General features: G+C 36.6%; 1 protein-coding gene across 1 annotated transcript in view; it reads right to left on the bottom strand.

Annotated features, from left to right (window-relative positions):
• The window catches only part of LOC120631943 (dynein regulatory complex subunit 7), a 249,913-nt gene that overhangs the window by 96,918 nt on the left and 133,664 nt on the right, over window positions 1-19,331 (bottom strand). The gene's annotated exons all lie outside the window — the stretch shown is intronic.

The following is a 19,331-nucleotide window of genomic DNA, read 5'->3' as shown; positions in this document are numbered from 1 at the left end:
AGTGATGCAACATCTCTGTCTACGCTTGACTTTTTTTTCATTTAGTTTCAAGGTTATAATTGAGTAGGTACGCTGTTTTGTGATTTTTCTGTTTTATGTACTTTATGTGTTGTACAATAAAAGTATCGGTCATACATTTATCATCTACATAAATACTACACGCTATTTGACAGATATTGCGTTGAGCTAGTATCAGAAAAGACTGACTGTGTCGTTATCGCTGGGCCAGCTTGGTGGATTACGGCCTTAAACCCTTCTCATTGTGGTCTCCTACCTGTGCCAATGGGTTAATATGATGATGATGATGATCAGAAAGTAATCAGTAATTCTTCTAATGGAGAAGTAAATTAACTAAAATTTTATCATCAGTGCTAATTATAATATTAAGTTCAAAGTCAATTCTTGATGCATTTTGGGAATCGTTGAGTTGTTATAATTTTTTTTTTCATTCGCATTGTTTTTAGATACACTTGCGATGAAATATTGTAACAACAACAGTAAGCTGTATTGTCTACATATCTATTAAGTATTTCTATGTTATCCCAAGATTTTAATAAAAAAACTAAAAAATTCTAACTTCAAATTCTTCACCTATGACATATTTTCTATGACGTAATTTTTACTAAATCATGAAAAGCGAACAACCGTGTAGAAATACGGTCAAGAATAACAACCCTAATTTTTTTCGTTGTGAGTCCTGTGTGTCATTTTTTAAAAACTTAGTTTAGTTTATTAATTTTAAATTAGTTATTTCATGTTCTGTTAATGTACAAAAAACTCGTTGATATAAAGAGGAGAGCGCTGATGACTATTATATGAGTATATATCAATACTTAGTTTAAGCAAAAGTGGTCAAATTTACTATATATGTTGTCATTTTTATGGAACAATAAAATTATTTTTGTTATTATTTTAAAGAGTCCATAGTGCCAGCCCTGACATCAGTCGACCCGTCTAATTGACGCCGCACCGGACGCGAACGCCCGCGGGGACTGCGCTCCGCCTTCCGGCCTGCTCCCGATTTACAACATCGGCCGATAATCTTTTCTTGATGACGCAGCACGGCCGTGTACGTGTGAGGAGGTTCCGCTCCGAACTTCCGACGTACTAGTCCGCCGGCATTACGATAATGAGGCTATTATTTCACATGTTTACTTACATGAGTTTCGCGCTCGAGTCCGGTCGAGCCCCTAAGAGCTAAGCGGTAGAGATTGCGAAGGTGGTAGAACTCTAGCGCGGAATTCATCTGACATATAATAAATACTATGTTCCGGTTTCGCTAAAATCTCGCGGGAGCAGTTTGATTCTGTATTCTTATAACCTACACTCATATTATAAGGACATTGTTTCGAGCCATTATAATAACTACCCAGTAAAGAGTAGTAAATATTCGATGTAAAAAAACACTTTGCCCTTGAATGCAATCGCAGGCTTAAAATATCTCTTGCTTCAACGATGAATGGAAAACTAGGTGCCTGCATACCTGAAAGTTCTCCATAATGTTCTCAAAGGCTTGTGGTGTCCGTCAATCCGCACTGGGCCAGAGTGGTGGACTATGGTCTAGACCCTTCTGATTCTGGGGAGAGACCCTGTAGTGGGCTCGTAATGAGTATGAGATGATGATGAGACATCGGAAAAAAATTGTATCCACAGTATTACACAGTAGGTAATTATTAATTACGCTCCCGCTCCTACCAAATAACGCAATCTTAAAGTCTTTGACACAGTAGCCGACTATTTCCGTTATTATCCGCCGCTGAAGGATCTACCAGCTAAAACAAAGAAGGCCTCGTAACGTAATGTAGATTTTAATTAAATTTCCTCTGGACGCGCCGAACTGAACCCCGTGAAGTATGCTTTGAAGGATTCCGAAGTCTCTAAAATGTATCTGATAGATGGTTGGGTCACATAATTATTAACTTCCCTTTGTGTCATCTCAAGTAATAAATTCATTATTTCATAACTTAGATAACAACAAAAAAAACATTCAAAGTAGATGGATAGAAAGAAAGTGGTCAAAGTGGCAACCCGGTATAGTGACACAGGTCAATAATTAGTTCATAAATAAATTAAATGCACATAACATACTTATAATACATACATTAAAATAAGATGTATATATAGATATAATGGCTCTCTGGCAATCCTGAGTGCTTTACCAGTAACCGTACTTAACCGAACCGTAGCTTAATAGCTACGGTTCTGATACCACCGTAGCCAAAATAAGTATATGCCTTCTTTCGTCAGTGATATAGCGATTGTATGCTTTTAAGCGATAAGGCCGCCTATTGTATCTTTTTTCCTTTATTTTATATTTTTTTTATATTTTATTGTGTATCTTTTTAATTCTTGTTTTTTTAATTAGGTGTACAATAAAGTGTACTTGATTTGATTTGACTGTATCGCCATCTAGTAGGAAACATTGCAGTCCCTATAAGACTAATATTCATATTCTAACTTCGGCAATTTAAAGTTCGGGAAAAACTGTTTTTACTCCACTCCATAAATAATTGATATGAAAATACGTACAAAACGCCCGACGTCGCGCTGTAAACACAGTGCGCGCGAAATGTAACCGCACGAACTTTGTCGCGATAAAACCCTTTGATGTTTGCAATTTACCGCCCGCATCGCGAAGTTTATTCGACTTCGAATACTTCGCGATAGGTCGAAGTTCTTGGCCAGACGTATTCCGACAACGCGACGCGAAGCTTAGCGTTATCGCGATAAATGCAACTAACTAGGAAAACCTTCTGCGTAGCTTATGACGTCGTATTTTGTGACGTTGTATTTTGTGACGTTGTCTTTTGTGAAGTGAAACTTCTTTAGAATCGTTGTGATTTGAAACTCGATGAAACGAAAAAATAAGTCCATAGAGACACAAACACCTAAATCTATAGGATTCAGCCGGTGAGAGAATGAGATAGAACACATTAGACGTTCTCGGACTTAATGCATTTTTTCTGTTTAATGCATGTGTTTGCGCCTGCGTATTAGAAAGTTTTAGTAAAAGTGTGTTGATTGTTGATGAATGTTTATTTTTGTCAATATTTTCATCTCCTTGATGTGTTAATTTTAAGATTATGCCAAAAACTAAAGTTAAAAAAATTGTGAATACTGGCAATAAAAATAAAAACCCGCAAAAAGTACTACGGAACGTGTTCAAGAATTTCGTGCACGTCAAAAAAAGTTATTATGACACGTATAATATGAAAATAATAGTTCTAACGTGAATGATAATGTACCCGGTGTACCAAGTAGTAAGTAGGTACTTGAATATTTTCTAATATTTATAATACAAAATTGAATAAATGAATTTTTATATTTAATCATTAAATTTCATTATTGTTTCTTACTACTCATAAATCACATGTTTAACCTCAATGTATAATGTGTATAGCCTTATTTATGTTGCTTCTTTTTTTTTAGATGATTTTCAAGGGCAAAGTGATGTTCCAACGGAAAATAATATTATAAACAATGATTGTTAGTACCAGAAGCTGAAGTTAGTATATGTCTCATTGCTTTATTTTATGTACTTATAAATATATACAGTTTACATGAAGCGACTGTGCTTTTTTCTAATAAGTTTATTAATCGGGGACTTTTCAGAAGTTTCAATTCTACCGTGTGTACTCCACTCCATAAATAATTGATATGAAAATACGTACAAAACGCCCGACGTCGCGCTGTAAACACAGTGCGCGCGAAATGTAACCGCACGAACTTTGTCGCGATAAAACCCTTTGATGTTTGCAATCACACACACACACACACACACTTTTTTATCAGGAGGGTTTTACTTAACAGTTTATAGAAGTTAACGATTAAATAAATGGTCAAGAATAATAGTTTTTTGTCTCAGTGAAGAAGTTCATAGATTTATTGTTTTATTTATTTGGTGTTTGAATTTCATTCATAATACTCTAATAATGTAAACAATATTTTTATTACTTTTTAGGGTTTTAGGTATTTTACTATCAAATGGTTAAGAAAATAATAAAAGCAAAGTAACATACTGAAAGTTATTTTTATTGCGTTTGCTAGTTATTTTATCTGTCGCACTTGTTGTTCTTGGAAAACCGTTTTTGCGTTAAAAGAATCATGATATTATTAATTTATGTACTAAACAGATTTTCAGCTTATAGCATTCTTTTGATCATTAGGTACTCCTTATATTTATTCTTACTTGTCTTAGGTATAATGAAAACAATATTTTGTATATGTTTTTTGTGTAAATTTTTTTTTGAAGTGGTTAAAAAAATAATAAAATCACATTTACATAATGACTATTTTTTATTGCGTTTGTTTTTATTTATTTATAGCATTTTTTAAAACATACTTTATACTAAAAAGTACGAACGAAAATATTGTTGACATCAAAGACAAGTTAGAAAATATGGGGTTTACATTTCTACTGCTCATATCATCTGGCTGGCAGGCTGGCTTAGAAACAAGTCGAGTCACGCCTGAGGCTCACACGCGGTACGTCGTGAATCAATATCGACGGACCCTTATTAATTAGTGCGTTCGTTACGCGGACCCTCGCGTCTCCCCCCGCGCCCTTCCCACCCTCCAGCCCCTAGCTTCACCCCCTGCCGGTTCCGGCGATGAGCGTTTTTAATTAGGATCCCGAAGGCGATGTTGACACCTTCCTTGCAAATAAAGGTGGCAACTGAATGGGGGCTCGATTGGCACACGTATACAGTTTTTCAAGGACGCCGGAGTTCTTTCGCTTTGGTACGCTTATGGGGTAAGCGATGCTAAGTATTAGCACGGGTAGACGATGTTACGCAAGAGCAAGCACTTTATACTTAAAAGACTGGAAGATACTTGACATTCGACCCTGCGTAACGACTTTTTTTTCGACAGTTCTGACCTTTCACGGAGATTTTAAAGCGGTAAAAATATTAGTAACAGGAAAACTTTAATACAAACTTTTTTATTTTATTGGTCGATTACAGCTTTGTCGGTAGGGTGCCGCAACTAGCCACACCGGATCGGACCATAGAAAAATTGTTCCCGCCGGGAATCGAACATGGAACCTCCCACTTAAAGCCACAGCGCTCACCGCTGCGCCAGGAAGGTCGTCACTGAATGATATTAATAAGTATCGCTTAAACCAGTCTTCTGGCCAGAAGTATTAAATTTTATATTGATTCTTCAATAACATTTCATTAAGAGATTGAAAAGGAGAGTAGAAACATTTTTTTCGGACTTTAAATTAAAACAATCAAACCTAAATTATATACTATATATACTACGACAATACACACATCGCCATCTAGTCCCAAAGTAAGCGTAGCTTATGTTATGGTTACTAAGATAACTGATGAATTATTTTATGAATAATATACATAAATACTTATAATACATAGATAAACACCTGGACACTGAAAACATTCATGTTCTTTACACAAATATTGTCCAGTTGTGGGAATCGAATCCATGGCCTTCGACTCAGAATGCAGGGTCGCTGCCCACTGCGCCAATCGGCCGTCGAATTCCAAATCCGATTCCGACTATCACTCGACATACAAGTTGCAAATCATATTATTATTATATTTAATTTAGTAAAAAATATAATAAGTTTTTTCTATAAATATTAGTAGAGCTGTTTATGACAGAGCCTTTATTATTCACACCTTTATTTAAAACCATTGAACCCAAATTCCATTTTCCGTTCATCTCAACTTTAGAAACATGAGAATATTGTTAGACATATCTACAACTTTCAAACCAATGCAATTTAGTATGATTTATTGTCCACTATACAGTTATAAACTGATTGTTAAAAAATTATTTAGTTTTTTTTGGAATTATTATTTATTTATTAGCATGTTTTATTACCAGGTAGCCCTTGACTACAATATAACCTGGTGGTAAGTGATGATGCAGTCTAAGATGATAGCAGGCTAACCTGTTAGGGAATATGGTAGTAATACCCCTAATTGGTGTCTACGCGAAATCGCACCAGAACACTAGTAGCACGTCTTTGTCGGTAGGGTGGTAACTAGCCACGGCCAAAGCCTCCCACCAGACTAGACCAGACAAAATTCAGAAATTATAAATTCCCAAATTGCCCGTGTCGGGAATCGAACCCGTGACCTCGACTTAAATTCACAGCGCTCACCCTTGCACCAGCGAAATCGTCAAGACAGTTAAAAGTTACATACGAGTTTGTAAATTATGTCAAAAAATATCAAAAAGTCACCGTCAAAAAATGTAGGTACATACAGGTTTGTAGGTACCTACTTTTAATCCATTTCAACATTTCAATTTCTACTCCCGACACAATTGAATTAGAAAAAAATTCTCTCCCCCCCAATATCAGGCAAGTACGAAAATCTTTTCACCGCGCAAAGTAACGAGCTGGTCAAAATAGGTACATTAGTGAAAAATTCTCAATTCCCATTCGCCCGCGTTCCCAGTGACGGCGAATTTGCATCGGAAAGAAAGGTAAAAGAGGCAAAAAGAGCAAGGTCTCACCCCCCTGCCACCCCGGAGACCAGCGCTACCCACCACACATGTCCTATACATTGTACAACATGTTATATGTAGATAGGTGTTTAGTTTTTGTTATCTGTATCGATTAAGAACTTTTTAATCGGTAGGTCCTCATTTTCGAGGCCCAGATAAATTGTCGATGCGAAGCATTTACTTGGCTTGGCTTATGTTCTAAGTATAACATTCCCTTTAATAGATGTTACTTAAGCACCTACTTTCGTTGAAAGTCAACCTTATAATAAGCCAATGCTTAATTTAGCCATATTACAGAGTTTTCTAGACTTAGCACGTTCTAAGCATAGATATCGTATATTATTGGCAACTATTAAAAAACTATTTCACTTTAATACGACTGCATGGTTGTTGATTAATGCCACAACCCCGGCAGTGTCAATTAACTAAAGCGTAGTCGACGAATTAAAAAAAAAACCTAAAAAATCATTAAAAAAAAATATACAAATCCAAACTACCAACAACAACAGACACATTTATTGATCTGACAGCTCGAGTAGAGCACACAATTTTTCTTCTTTGTTCGATCCCATAGGGAAAAGGCAAAGGTGTATCACCAAGGTGAGCACACAGTACATGTGAAATTCGTTGAAGTTATGTCATAGGTAGCGTTCAATTTTAATATATTGTTTAAATTCTAGGCTACACTATTTTTACACACATAGTTGATAACTTTATTAATTTTGACATGATATTCATTAAACATGAAAATTAACAACGAAAAAAATCAAATTCTGTTTATTTTGGTTGCTTTAAGAATTTAATATGTTATGAAGGCATCCGAAAAATTAAAGGAAAGTTGGACTGTGGCTTGAACTACGACTATGCTTGTGGTATACAAAGCAATGCCCTTAGATCCGTTTATTTAAGTCGGTATAAGTGACAGTGTTATGTCAAAGTAGTTAATATTAAAATATTTTCAATAGGCTTTCTGGCCGATGAAAGGTGTTAGTCATATGTAAAATGTATCCGTTGTATTTAAATTTGACGGCCGATTGGCGCAGTTTGCAGCAACCCTGCTTTCTGAGCCCAAGGCCGTGGGTTCGATTCCCACTGCTGGAAAATGTTTGTGTGATGAGCAGGAATGTTTTTCAGTGTCTGGGTGTTTATATGTATTTTCTAAGTATTTATGTATATAATTCATAAAAATATTCATCAGCCATCTCAGTACCCATAACACAAGCTACGCTTACTTTGCGGCTAGATGGCGATGTGTGTATTGTCGTAGTATATTTATTTATTTATTTAAATATGAATGAATGAATATACTTAATAGAAGCAATAGTTGAAACGACGGACAGTAACATACTACTCTTTATCCTGAAAAAAACGTTATATTCCTAAGAAAGATTAAAGGCACCAGACTTTTTTGCACGCAAAATCGATCTTCTGTAAAGAAATGGAAATTATGCACGTATATTATCGTACGTATATTATCCCTGGAAAGCTTACGGTTTCTTCAGGATTTAAAAAAAACCGTAATACGCGGACAAAGAACCCGGGGAAGGAGTGTCTAATTTATAATTGGAAAAGTTGGTAAATTGCAAAGTTAGTCAATATAAATAATAAAAAATAAATAGGTTACAGTCATAACCCATTTATTAGTAAAAATGTATTTTTTTCTAAATCCGACCTCTGCTTCTCTTCCCGTATACTACATTATATTGGGTCGGCCCACTACTCCTTCAAACTTGAAGACTGGCTTGTTTTGGTTTTGGAATATTTTTACCGACCTTCCTAACGCGAGCCCTCGTTTTATTGACGAATTTTTTAATCCTATACTTAAAACGTAATCAAATTGGGCTATAACATAAACAGTGGTTTACTATTTACACGTTACAATCAAACACTTCTTTTTAAATTGAACCAGACCATCAAAAAGTACAGTAAGAGAAAATGTGATTTAATAGTAACACAGGTAACCTGTTCTAAAAATCTCTAAAAATAAAATTATGTTGATCCAGTGCGAGAGACACTCAACAATCCATATTCCAGCACCTGGCAACGAACACGTTCGACTCTCTCGGAACTTTTATTCAAATCCTTTGCCTCGAGCGATACACAAAAACTCTTTGAAAAATCCATTGAACCCTGCGATGTTAGGTTAAAAAAGTTCCGCGCTCCCCGGAAAACGTTCTCAAAATTCCGAATGCAAATTCGAATCCAATTGTAAAATTAAACGCGATACGTGTATTAATATCTATATTGGATATTGATACCGTATGTAGATAGATAGATACCTTAATAAATAATCTTTTGTTTATTTTACTATCCTAAGAACATAATGTTCTCAACGGCATGTGTATGTTAGAGTAGGTTTAATATTGGGGTGCACCCGCTTTTATGCCGCTTCGGAGCCCTAGAACCTTGCTTTACTCGGAAATCGTAAGCTAAGGAATGGAAGGAACCATGTAAGCATATCGTTTATTAGGTATTTAATTAATTTATGTACCTAGGGTTTTGGAATTAGAACACCTAAATGACCCTAGTTAAACTTTGGCAATCCGCACTGGGCCAACGTGGTCGACTACAGCCTTAAGAGTCTCAGTCTCAATTTGAGAACCCCGTGCCCTGTAGTGGGTCGGTAACTGGTTGATATGATGATGATGATGATGAAGAATAAAATTTATAATGGAAAAATTATTTTATAATTAAAAACAATGGCATAGAATGGCAGATTGTAGAACGGAACTTGTTATGTTTTATTATAACATCAAATTTGTTAGCCTGCACTCACGCAAATAAAGATTTGAATTTGATTTGGAAGAACATAAGGTATTTGAACTTTGAGTATTAGTACAGCTTATTGTGTCATAGCACGTCCGGAGGAATGCTACCGCCTTATTTCCACTGCAAAGCAGCATTATTGCAATGCTGTGTTCCGGTCTGAAGAGCGTGGTTGCCGGTGTAATTCCAGGCACACGAGGCATAACACCTACGTCTTAAATTGATGGACCAGGGCGGCATGTTGCTGGACATGCTGCTTGCATGCCCTGTGAAATGTTGCTCTGTTTATTGGCGATGTATTTCCATTTACGGTCCACCATCGGTATTTTTTGCAATGGGCCAGCGTGGTGGACTGCGGCCTCTCACTGTGGGAGAACCGTACCCTGTAGTTGGCCGGTAATGGGTTGATATGATGATGATGATATTCATTTATTAAATCCTACTATAGCAAACTAACAATGAGTGGACAAAATTCGTATTAATTGATTAATATGCTGAGTATTCTAAAATAAAGTTTAAATAATATACTCAATATAACATTACTAGCTGTCCCGGCGAACTTCGTACCGCGGATCTTTTTTTTTTTTGAATGTTATATTTTAATACTTAGTCTCCTACTAGCTATTGCCCGCGATTTCGTCTGCGTTTAATTTTGTTTTTTGAGGTGGTATTAAATTTAATTGTAGTTCTAAAAAAAATTTAAGTGTATAAAAATTTATATGTATGAGAGGTTTGCTGCTGTCCGCTGAGGTGTTCTGTCCTCTTTCTCCAACCACAGTTTGGGCAAAATTAAACACATATTATAAACTCTATAGTAAAAAAAATAATTGTTTAAATCGGTTATACTTTGTCGGAGTTATGGTGTAAAATAGTCAAACACTTTCATCCCCTCTCCCAAGGGAACCGAGCTTAATGTCGGGATAAAAAGTATCCTATATTACTTCTAACACTTTCAAGAATATGTGTACAAAGTTTCATGAGGATCGGTTAAGTAGTTTTTGCGTGAAAGCGTAACAAACAAACGAATGCGAACGCGTATATAGAATAAATTCTTGAACTTCACACGTCCTTCAGCAAAAGAAAGTTATTCTTGATCATATGTTTGACAAAACAGTTAACCGTTTTACAAAAACTAAGTACCTATACAAAATTTATAGTTAAAAATTTTAGGATAAAATCTAATATACTTTATGTACAGAATACTGATCATTTTGTTACTGTTTGGGAAATTAAATATTACGGAAGAAATAGAAAAGGAAACTGCACGAAACGGCTACGTGGGTGGGCAGGTAGGTCGCCATTTTAATTCGAGTTTTGGTTTGCAACGTTCTGAAATCATCCAAAAAAAAATGTTAAGTTCCTGAAGAGAGAAGAGAAACACTCTTAGAGTACTCGAGGCAAAAATTCCGAACGTCACGATGAAAATGTTCTTATTTACGGCGACTTTATTATCTTCCGTGAAGTAGTTAGGTGCGAGTAGGTCGTAAACGGATGCTCGCTGCTCCAAAGGCTACAGAGCGAACTGGCTGTAAAACTGGCTTATTAACTGTCATGCCAACCAGGTGACTAGAGTTACAGTAATTTTATAAAGTGGGTAAATATCCAACCTTTTGATAACTATAAATTCATATTTGCCAGATATTTTATTAAATTGATTAGGATTTTACAAATAACCTAATAATTATTAATTAATTCAAAGATAGTTTTCAAGAAACAGTTAAAATTATATTTGATTAATAACCAATGTTCATGACATTGAGTAAGTGGGTATTTTGATATAAATACGGGTGCATTTTCTATACACTTAAGTCCAACATGGACTCGCACGATGCACTCATACCTGCCGGTTTCTTAGTCGTTTATCACTAGAGTTAGCATTTATTTTCATAGATCAGGGCGCGTTTGGAACCATCCTAGCTTTAGTTACAAGTTGAAACATGTAGCTATTACCAAGGTCATCGACATTTTCTGCTTAAACTACGACGGGTGTTATCCGTGACGGTAATCATTAATTTCTTGTCGCAGAAATAGAAGTTCCCAGCTACTTTTGTACAAAAAACATTGTTTTGTTACCTGCAAACCTTTTATTACTTATCATCTTTAATCTTAGTTCCTTATCATAAAAGTAATTAAGTTCAGCAAATGAAGTTGTAAGGTTATTTTCAGGTGCATTTTCTATACACTTAAGTCCAACATGGACTCGCACGATGCACTCATACCTGCCGGTTTCTTAGTCGTTTATCACTAGAGTTAGCATTTATTTTCATAGATCAGGGCGCGTTTGGAACCATCCTAGCTTTAGTTACAAGTTGAAACATGTAGCTATTACCAAGGTCATCGACATTTTCTGCTTAAACTACGACGGGTGTTATCCGTGACGGTAATCATTAATTTCTTGTCGCAGAAATAGAAGTTCCCAGCTACTTTTGTACAAAAAACATTGTTTTGTTACCTGCAAACCTTTTATTACTTATCATCTTTAATCTTAGTTCCTTATCATAAAAGTAATTAAGTTCAGCAAATGAAGTTGTAAGGTTATTTTCAGGTGCATTTTCTATACACTTAAGTCCAACATGGACTCGCACGATGCACTCATACCTGCCGGTTTCTTAGTCGTTTATCACTAGAGTTAGCATTTATTTTCATAGATCAGGGCGCGTTTGGAACCATCCTAGCTTTAGTTACAAGTTGAAACATGTAGCTATTACCAAGGTCATCGACATTTTCTGCTTAAACTACGACGGGTGTTATCCGTGACGGTAATCATTAATTTCTTGTCGCAGAAATAGAAGTTCCCAGCTACTTTTGTACAAAAAACATTGTTTTGTTACCTGCAATCCTTTTATTACTTATCATCTTTAATCTTAGTTCCTTATCATAAAAGTAATTAAGTTCAGCAAATGAAGTTGTAAGGTTATTTTCTTAAAGTAGAGTTTTTGTGACAGAGCTGGTCCGGGAAAGTACTGCTGCCGTGCTTATTTGTGTGCCGTGCTGTGTTCCGACCGAGTGTGGTTTCGATGTTTAGGTATTAACCTCTTGCCCATTGCGGGAACCCCGTGCCCTGTAACAGTGGCGTGCACAGGGTTTTAGACCAGGGTATGCATAAAGAAGGAAGTTGCCATCAAATGGAAAAATCCTTCGCATTTATGAGTTATAGCAAATTTTTAGGGTAGGCAGTGCTTTTGCGCATGTATGAAGTGCACGCCACTGCCCTGTAATGGGCTGGTAATGGGTTGATATGATGATGATGATGTAGAACGTAAGGTATTTGTACCTTTAGTAGTAGTACAATTGGCTTGTTTATAGGCGATGATTTTCCACTTACCATCAGGTGGCCAATCTGCCTGGTACGTCAATTATGGCTATATCAAAAGAATCAACATGTGCCTCATGTGAGTCACTGCTGTGCCATTTCAAATGGATTCGAGCGGCAGTGATTAGCATACTTAAATATTATGAATTCATTTTTGTTCATTATTTCCTAGTTATCTTTTAGTTATAAAGAAATCGTGTATTTTATATATCAAAAATATGAGCCTTTAAGGCATCATAAAATAGCAATTATAATTATTATTACTATTTTAACCTCAATATATAAATAAACTTCAATGAATAATGTCAAGAAACTTCAACAAAAAAACTTAATGTTTGTTTCGTATAGGTGTAGGTATATCAATACACCTAAGTATTTTATATACGATTGGTGTCGTAGTAAGAGTTCAATTGATATTGTAATAATAGTTATAGCGAGCTACTCCACTTGATATTCCCGATGATGCGAGTACATAGTCTATATGGGCTTTTCAAATTCAAATAATTCTAAATTTAAACTAGGCCTACTTTTATTTAAAGTCGACCTAGTTTATAAGCACTTTTGTAACGCCAAGTAAATAGTTTTGAGCGCTTTATTGCATGACAACTAATGTCAGGGCGAAATTAACCTACCTAATCTGGCACATTATTTGGCACATAACCGGTCCAATAGTTCACGCATTATGCGGCGTGCCAAAACAAGTTAACAGGACTGTACGGAGCAAATCGAATTAATTCGCAATAATTACACGTTCAAAGCGAGATGGCATTGCAGTTCAGCATCAATATCTACGCTAAATTACGCTTTTAAAGGTATGGCTTTGTGTCATAATCCTTTGCAGTCTTATTAATAAACATGTTAAGCGCTCTATAGCTAGTACAGAGTAGCTACCTTTTTTTTTAATACAGAGAAAATGCCTGACGCATACCGCTCCGTTGGGGGAAACGGAGTAGTTATGTGGGACTTGCACCCACTAAACACTCTGTGTGTCCCTCGATAGACCTATAAGTGAGAGCACGGGGTTCACTTGCACGGTATTAACCGCACTCTCGCCAAGGTTTTCACCCCCCAGTGCATGGCTGGTCCTATCATCAATGGCCTGATCGCTGCCAAATCCTCCAGAGAGGCGTGCGCTACACGGCACGCCGCCTTCTTAGGCCTGTCATTAGCTGGGTGACAAACTTCACAGAGTAGCTACCCTATGGTAGGTATTTTTTCTATAAACGCAGAGTAAGGCGAAAGATAGAAAATGTTAAGATTTTTATCCAATTACGCCAAAGAAGTATAACGTCTATCGCGTGTACATAAGTACACACACGTTTTTTTCGTATTCGTATCTTTAAATCGAAAACACTTTCATCCCCTCTCCCAAGGAAACTGAACTTAATTTCAGGCTAAAAAAGTACCCTATGTCCTACCTCGCAGTATGAACTCGTATCGTGCGAAAATTCATTTTCATTCAGTAGTTTCAGCGTGATGCGCGGCCTAGGTACAGACAGATGGACACGAACGCAAAAAAATACAGTTTTTGGTTCCAGTATCGGTTATAGCGTACCCTCCAAAATTAATTAGTATAGATAAATTGGTTTGGTTTTTTAATAACGACTGACTGAAGACGATCGAAGCAGTAGGTTATTGAAACTGCTATTAAAATAGATTGTTTCAGATGTTTTTGTTACTTTACGTTATTTATATAATAATACTACTTTGTTTTTAATTTGAATATAAAATTTAATTATTTTATTAATTTATCTTAATCATTAAATGTTTATTTACCATTATTAAGAGTACTTGTTTATATCTTATATATATTTTTTTTCTTGTGTGTATGTCACTGAACTCCTCCTAAACGGCTGGACCGATTTGAATGAATTTTTTGGTATGCGTTTGGGTGCGCGTGCGGGTCATCTCCAAGCGGCCAATAGGCCAGTCGGGGATACGGGCCTCGAGGCAACGCCTCCTTACCCGGGTGATATTCGCAGGGCAGCTATGCTGCTCTGGTATTTGTTGTTTTAGCACCTTTATAGCGGGCTAGGGCCGCCATCATTGATGAATGATGCCACTATTCGCACGATTGTCTGGTGGAGCTTCGCCAGGAGGCCGGCCGGCGTTTGGGTGGCACCCTGGATGGTTTAGATTCACAAATCAGCCCGAAAGGTGGCGCTGGGGTCCGCTTGTATATGTATATATATATATATATCAAAAAAAATCAAAATCCGAACTTTCCTGATAAGCTCTGTGGTCTTATACGTAAGTGGGAGGTTCAATCCGATTCCCGACGAGGTCAATTCGGATATTTATAATTTCTGAATTTTCTCTTGTCATATGGGTGAATTTAATTCAACTGCCGTGCCAGGTTGACCCACTACCATCTTACACTGCATTATAGCTTACCATCAGCTGAGATTGCAGTCAAGGGCTAACTTGCAGTAGAAAAAAAAAAACTAAATTCTGAAATGACCAGTCTGTTTCAGAATCGACCCGCCGACCGCACCGGTCCGTTTGCGGCCGAGTTAACAAACGACGGTGCAAAGCTCATTACAGTTCGAGTAATAAAACACGCGGACACCTTTCGAAAGTCTGAAGATGCAATTAAGTATCCTCACCTGCTTAACAAACTCGAGTGTGCTCGTTTTCCCCCTGTTTTATTGATGTTGTATGTGGTTGCGACCACAGAATTAGGAACGTACGGAATCCTCGTTCAGCCATTATTGCATGCATCCAACGCCACGCGCAAGGATCACTTCACACCTTCGGAATGTTTCTAGTTCACAAAATTTTCCCATTCTCCCCATTTTATGGTAAACGCTTAGAACCTTGGAGTCAAAATAATTGCTGTGACTGCTAAATGGAATGAAGTCTAACCACCTGTTCAAGAAACACTACTAAAGGTTTTTGATGTTACAATATTATTCGTGTAAACGGTTTATGTACGTTCTTAGTTCTGTGGTTGCAACTTAATATAACTGCCTGGATACTCACACATTTTTGTGTCAGTTAACCACTTACATAGTCACAATGTCTTAAATAACAAACCGAAAGGGATACAATAAGGTATTTTTAACTCTTAAATCAGTTACTAAGTTGACTGGCTGTGCGGAATTGTGATTTTCTAAAGATAAATAATAAGGAATTCACATGAATCAACATTACATGTTGTATTGTCTCTAATACCTATGTTCGCACCGAAAAGCTTCTTCGGGTTTCCTTTTAATAACCTAGCCTAATTGTTAACTAATTGAAATGAATAATGTTAATAATTGTTGGATGTAACAATTATTCATTGTCAAGTCAACATCTCCTGAGGATGTTCCGGTTTCGGAGTGAAACGTGCGAAGGTACATTGCTGAAGATCTGTTGGGTGTAGAGTATAAGGATTGAAGAAATTGTATTTATATTAAGGATTAAAATAGGTTGTACTATTATATTAATACTAATTTAAACGGCGGTAGTAACTTGTAACAAAGAATATACTGGCGAGCTAAGGTTAGTTTAGCACGTACATTGTAGATAGCGGCTTGCTATGTTCGCCTCACGTACCCACTCCGACCATTTGTTTAAATGCACATTGCACTAAGCTTTCGAGCAAATGAGGTATACGGTATTAAATCTTTATGACATTGGATATTCTGATGATATTGGCGAGATACTATCTGAAAGTTATAATATTGTGTTTGTTTATAGAATAAAGGTTTACTATATACTTTAGATAGTCTTTAACACCAGCAAATAACTTTGTATGCTTAGAATTCTGAGACATTGTGTGCTTATGAAATTAGCCTGCGTCATCACTTACCACCACTTTTTTTCAGTTTGATTCCACTACAAGTTAGCCCTTCACTGCAATCGCATCTGGTGGTAAGTGATGACGCAGGCTAAGAACATTCTTAAACAAGTCAATTCGCAGCGGGCTAATTTGTTTGGGAGTTTGGCAGTTATATTTGACCTATAAACCCTACCCTTAGCTAGTAGTGTGTTGGTCACCCAACAAACCAGCCAAAAGAAAGCCACAGCGCTGCAGTCACATAAAATAAAAATCAAATAGGTATATAGATATATCTAACTACAAAAACGAAGGACTATTTTCTAGGAATACATAATTGTGTTTCCTATTTATTCTTAAATATATACGTTTAGATCTCTCAGGCATGCAGGTTTCTCACGGTGTTTTACTGAACCGTTGAAGCAAGTGATATTTTAATTACTTAAAACGCACATAACTTAGAAAAGTTACAAGTGAGTGCTGGGATTCGAACTCGGCCCCCGAAAGTGAAATCGAGCTCTTACACAATGCGCTATCACCGCTTTGTTAATGTTCTCAAAGGTGTGTGGAGTCCACCAATCCGCACTGGGCCAGCGTGGTGGACTACAGCCTAACCCCTTCTCATTGTGGGCTGAGACCCGTGCTCCATAGTTGGCCGGTAATGGGTCGATGTGATGATTATGATATACGGATATAAAAAAGTAGCTAAGTCCCCAAGTCCTTCAGAACAAAGCTTAACTAAGTCATGAAGATGGATCGAACCTTCTAGACTGTTTGCATACCGAGTAACGCATCCTCGCTCAGCTCTGGTGGGAAACTGGAAAGGCGCCTTAAATCTTAATATGTACATACATAACGCAAACCCCTATCCAGGCACGTCAACAGGCCGTGGGTATATATATACTAGTAGCTACATATCCGCACTGCACATAAGCAAATGTATAGCACAATCGAGCTCTGGTAAGACGGGCGACCGCACGAACAGCCTTTGTGCGGGTTGGTTGCTAAATTACAACGAGATTACGCTAATAAGCGGAGCGAGTGGCACTTTAATAAACGTCGACGCATATTGGGTGATAGTTTAATCGGCAATGCACACAACAAAGGTATAAGAAAACCTAACAAATTGGTAATTGATATAAGAGGTGCTGTTTTGCGTAGTATTTAAAAGTTATAGGATTACAACAGAATTAATAAGACAACAACACAGAATACAAGTCGAAAGAATATACAACAACAATACAAATATCTAACCCCAAAGTAAGCGTAACTTGTCTTATGGGTACTAAGATTATGATGATGAAATACTTATAACCAGAACCGACCATTTGTTAGATACACACCAGACACTGAAAAAAATTCATGTTCAACACACAAACAATTTCCAGTTGTAGGAATCGAAGCCACAATTCCTGAACTCAGAAAGCAGGGTCGCTGCCCACTGCGTAAATCGCACGCCGAACATAACGATTGCTTTATTTAAACAGGACACTACGGAAATTTTAAATTCCAAGACAGAGAGGTCCATGAGTATTAACTCGATCTCTTTTTAAGTTCTATCATATATTCTCTTTTTCTCGGTCTTCGAATATTTTTTATCTGATGCCAAAGTCCAGCTGTCTTATTCGTCTCATCTATTATTCAATTTTAAACTGTAGCTGGCATGTGTTGAATATCTTTAACTTGGGACTTCAATCGGAACGAAGATGAAAATAAGCGTCATTTGTTTTACCTACATGATGTATTTTCCAAGCTGGGTTAGACAAATACAATGTTTTTATACTTGGTAGCGAGCACATTGCTCGTTGATATTACGTTACGATGAACTTGTACTGTACCGCCAACCCAGATTTTTTTCTAAATCTTTATTTCTAAATCGCTTCCTGTAGACTCTGTATGCGCCCCGAACTCTAACTCGTGGAGCGGCGAGCGTCAGGTGCCCGTATTTTGGCCGCCACGCTCGGACAGCCTTCGTTCAGTTTATGTAGCATATAAACATATACAACTACCGTAATATAGCTCCTGTACAGCCTGCACCTTTACTAATCATTCTATACAAGGTTTTGCTCGCGACTAAATCCGCGTCGATATATTTTTTCAGTACAAAAAGTATACTCTAAGTATTCAAAACATTACGCCAGGTCATTGACAAAGAGAGAGTCATAAAACACTTTCAAACTTTACAATAAAACTACTTTATTAAAATCACTTTTAATTTACTTTAACGATAAGGTTACCGCCATATTTCTTACAACTATAAGTTGTCCGTATTATAAAGCATCATTGAGTAGACCTACAAAGAGTATACTAACACACTTATCCTTCTCATGAATTCTAATAAAAACTTTATTCAAATACGCCTGTTTATGGTAATTGTGATACGACAAAACCTAGAGATCGTGGTGATAACCATATTCGCAAACTTAAAACTTAACTAGTTGAGGTACTTACACAAGAACCCAAGAGTAAGTATTATCATTAATTAGACGATATATGATATTTATTTATTTTTCCATGACTTTAAAATATTGAAAAATTCAGACCGCATCTGGATATTACTGAAACAGTAATAGGATCTGTGATCAAAATCAGAACTATTTAGGGGGCATTTTTAGCATGACTACGACATTGAGCTGAGTAGAGCTTCGGAGAACGTTTACATAGTTTAAAGTGTCATTAAAATCTACAAATCCTGCCACTGCTAATATACAGAAGAAGCAAAATAATCTAGGCATATCTTTTGCTAAACCAACATTTAAAAGAAGCTTTTAACATAAATCAGAAAATGCTGAAACACGAAAGTAAAAGAGGCTTAAAAGAGCTTAAAAGAGGCCTACGGTCATTATGATGATGATTATGATGAAAAATAAAATTTTCAGGAATTGAACCTGACGATCGCTGTCTCAACGCTTTACCACTAAGCTACGGTTTTCATACATTCAATGCCGAAATTAGTATATGCCTTTTTATCAGTCGTACAGCGACGCCATCTAGAAGGAAACATTGCAG

This window comes from Pararge aegeria, chromosome 19 (genome assembly GCF_905163445.1).
Source record: "Pararge aegeria chromosome 19, ilParAegt1.1, whole genome shotgun sequence".
Classification (NCBI taxonomy): Eukaryota; Metazoa; Arthropoda; class Insecta; order Lepidoptera; family Nymphalidae; genus Pararge; species Pararge aegeria.
The sequence above is the reverse complement of the archived record's forward strand: the minus strand, read 5'-3'. Positions and strand labels throughout refer to the sequence as shown.